Source organism: Nomascus leucogenys, unplaced genomic scaffold, assembly GCF_006542625.1.
Source record: "Nomascus leucogenys isolate Asia unplaced genomic scaffold, Asia_NLE_v1 000656F_137354_qpd_obj, whole genome shotgun sequence".
Lineage (NCBI taxonomy): Eukaryota > Metazoa > Chordata > Mammalia > Primates > Hylobatidae > Nomascus > Nomascus leucogenys.
The window spans coordinates 5,562-9,670 of record NW_022097253.1 but is presented as its reverse complement, the minus strand read 5'-3'; positions in this window follow the sequence as shown (position 1 = coordinate 9,670).

Sequence of the window (4,109 nt, the reverse complement as noted above, 5' to 3'; positions counted from 1 at the left end):
AAACATGATATTTGGGGCCAGGCACGGTGGCTCACGCCTGTAATCCCAGCACTTTTGGGAGGCCAAGGCGGGCAGATCATCTGAGGTCAGGAGTTCATGACCAGCCTGCCCAACATGGTGAAACCCCATCTGGACTCAAAATGCAGAAATTTACCCAGACGCGGTGGCGGACACCCATCATCCCAGCTACTCATGAGGCTGAGGCAGGAGAATTGCTTGAACCCGTGAGGCGGAGGTTGCAGCGAGCCGAGATTGCGCCATTGCACACCAACCTAGGTGACAGAGCAAGATTGCATCTCAAAACAAATAATATTAATAAATAATAAATAATAAAAACCTGATATTTGGCTGGGCGCCGTGGCTCATGCCTGTAATCCTAACATTTTGGAGGATTGCTTGAGACAGGAGTTTAAGACCAGCCTGGGCAACATAGCAAGATCCCATCTCTACAAAAAATGCAAAAATTAGTTGGGCATAGTGGCTTGTGTCTGTAGTCCCAGCTATCTGGGAGGCTGAGGTGGGAGGATCACTTGAGTTCAAGCTGACAGTAAGCTATGATTGCACCCCTGCACTCCAGCCTGGGTAACAAACTAAGACCCCATCTCTCTGTCTCAAAAAAAGTGATATTTCGCAAAGATGCTTAGACTCCAAGAAGCTTTTGCATCTTCTTCCAACCCAACCACTGAGGCACTGTCTAGCCTCCTCCTTAAATAACTGACCTGGTGAGCTGAGATTGTATCATTGCAATCCAGCCTGGGCCACAAGAGCAAAACTCCATCTCATCTAAAAAAAGAAAAAAAAAAAATCATGGCCGGGCACGGTGGCTCATGCCTGTAATCCCAGCACTTTGGGAGGCCGAGGCAGGCAGATCACAAGGTCAGGAGATTGAGAGCATCCTGACTAACGTGGTGAAACCCCGTCTCTACTAAAAACACAAAAAATTAGCCGGGCATGGTAGCAGGCGCCTGTAGTCCCAGCTACTTGGGAGGCTGAGGCAGGAGAATGGCATGAACCCAGGAGGCGGAGGTTGCAGTGAGCCTAGATCACACCACCACACTCCAGCCTGGATGACAGCGAGACTCCATCTGAAAAAAAAAAAAAAATTTAATTTATTATTGTACAGTGCCAGGCCTCCCTGGGTTAAAAATCCAGTTTTTAGTAGGTCTGGCTCCTTCTGGAGGACAAAGTGTTGATATAGTTTGGTTGTTTGTCCCTTGCAAATCTCGGTTTCAAATTTGGTTCTCCGGGTTGGAGGTGGGACCTGGCAGGAGGTGTTTGAATCAAGGGGGGCGGACTCCTTATAAATTGCTTGGTGCCTTTCTTGTAGTAATGAGTGAGTGCTTTCTCTATTTGTTCCTGAAAGAGCTGGTTATGAAAAAGAGGCTGGTGGCCGGGCGTGGTGGCTCACGCCTGTAATCCTAGCACTTTGGGAGGCCGAGGTTGGCAGATTGCCTGAGCTCATGAGTTCAAGACCAGCTTGGGCAACATGGTGAAACCCTGTTTCTACTAAAATACAAAAAATTAGCCGGGTGTGGCGGCAGGTGCACCTGTAGTCCCAGCTTTTCAGGAAGCTGATGCAGCAGAATTGCTTGAACCCGGGAGGCAGAGGTTGCAGTGAGCCAATATCATGCCATTGCACTCCAGGCTGGACAACAGAATTAGACTCTGTCTCCAAAAAAAAAAAAAAAGGTAAAAAGAAAAAAAGCTGGTACCTCCTTCCCTGCCTCTTGCTGCCTCTCCCACCATGTAACACCAGCTCCCCTTCCTCTCCAACCAGGAGTGGAAGTTGCTGAGGTTCTCACCAGCAGCCGATGCTGAAGGCATGAGTCCTGTACATTCTGCAAAATCATCAGCCAAATAAACCTTTTTTTTTTTTTTTTTTAAGATGCAGTCTCACTTTGTCTCCAGGCTGGAGTGCAGTGGCACAATCTCGGCTCACTGCAACCTCCGCCTCCCCGGTTCAAGCAATTCCCCTGCCTCGGCCTCCAAGTGGCTGGGAATACAGGCACCAGCCACCACGCCCGGCTAATTTTGTGTTTGTTTTGTGTTTTTAGTAGAGACAGAGTTTCACCATGTTAGGCTGGTCTTGAACTCCTGACCTCGTGATCCGCCCCCCCCCCCCCCCCCCCGCCCGCCTCGGCCTCTCAAGTGCTGGGATGACAGGCGTGAGCCACCGCGTCCAACCAAATAAACCTCTTTTTAGAATACATTACCCAGCCTGGGGAATTCCTTTGTAGCAACAGAAACAGACTAAGACAAGGCAGAAATTCATTTCCCTCCATTTCCCACATCTAGAAAAGGCTGACTTTCTTCATTGGTGGTTGCTGTCACTCAGGCCTGCTCTTGCCTCCTCATATCACACTGGACTGTGACTCTCCTGCCTCCCTCTTATAAGGACAATTATTATTATTATTAATTGTTGTTATTATTATTTGAGATGGAGTCTCGCTCTGTCACTCAGGCTGGAGTACAGTGGCAAGATCTCAGCTCACTACAACCTCTGCCTCCCAGGTTCAGGCAATTCTCATGCCTCAGCCTCTCAAGTAGCTGGGATGACAGACACCCGCCACCACACCTGGCTAATTTTTGTATTTTTAGTAGAGATGGGGTTTCACCATGTTGACCTGACCACAGGTGATCCACCTGCCTCAACCTCTCAAAGTGCTGGGATTATAGGCGTGAACCACCGCACCTGGCCCTTATAAGGACAATTATAATTACATGTCAGGCCCACGTGGACAGTCTGAATCATCTCTCCATGACAATATCCCTGGAATAAAAGTCCTCCTTCCATAGAGAGCATTCTGTAATGTGTCGACAGGATGCTCATCCAGGTAAGAACATGCTGGGGGCTGTTATTCTGTGTAACACATGAGATTAGGACGTGGACATCTTTGGGACCATTATTCTACCACATGGGATTAGGATGTGGACATCTTTGGGGCCATCATTTTGTCTACTACATGGCATTAGGACATGGACATCTTTGGGGTAATTATTCTGTCTCCCACATAGAGATGAGGACGTGGACCTCTTTGGGGCCATTATTCTGTCTGCCACATGGGATTAGGACGTGGCCATATTTACGGGACATTATTTTGCCTCCCACTATCAGTAGTGATTCAGTGATTCAGTCGCTTAAACTCAACTGAGATGGTGGCTGACAGGTGGTCTAGATCCTATAGGGGACTTCAGGGCTTGGAGCGAGAGAGAGCTGAGCTTGGGATGGATCTGACGACGAAATGGCAGCTCGATGAGATGGCAGCTCTTTTCCTTCCTCATGAGCGTTCCACGTCCCTCCTGCAAACCCCGGCCAGCCCCTTGCTTCCGAATTTCAGGGGAGATTTGACGATGGAGCAGAAGCAGCCTTCCAGAACCTTCTACCCCTGACGTTTTGATTCACAAGTCAAAGCTTGGGGAAGAGATGGGACCAGGCTCTTGCGGGGAGAAGTGTCTAACAGCAAGGAAGAAAAATTGTGGAATCCCCTGGCCCGCAAGAAATGAGAAGAGGAGACCCTCACAGCCCCAGGAAGCAGGACCACCTCCTCAAGGGAGCACCATATCCCTGGGTAGGAACTTGTGGGTTTCAGAGACCTCAGGCCCCATTTAGCTCAGAAGCAGAGGCCTCCGGTGTCACCCAAAGAGACAGCAGAGGCCGGGTGCAGTGGCCATACCTATAATCCCAGCGCTTTGCAGGCCAAGGCAGGTGGATCACTTGAGGTCAGGAGTTCAAACCAGCTGGCCAACATGGTAAAACCCCGTCTCTACTAAAAATACAAAAAAAAAAAAAAAAAAAAAAGCTGGGCATGGTGGCACACGCCTGTAATCCCAGCTACTCAGGAGGCTGAGGCAGGAGAATCACTTGAACCTGGGAGGCGGAGGTTGTAGTGAGCCAAGATCATGCCATTGCACTCCAATCTGGGTGACAGAGAGGAGCTGTGGCCAGGCACAGTGGCTAATGCCTGTAATCCCAGCACTTTGCAAGGCCAAGGCAGGCAGATCACTTGAGGTCAGAAGTTCAAAACCAGCTGGCTAACATGGCAAAACCTCGTCTCTACTAAAAATACAAAAAAAAAGCCAAGTGTTGTGGCAGGCACCTCTAATCCCAG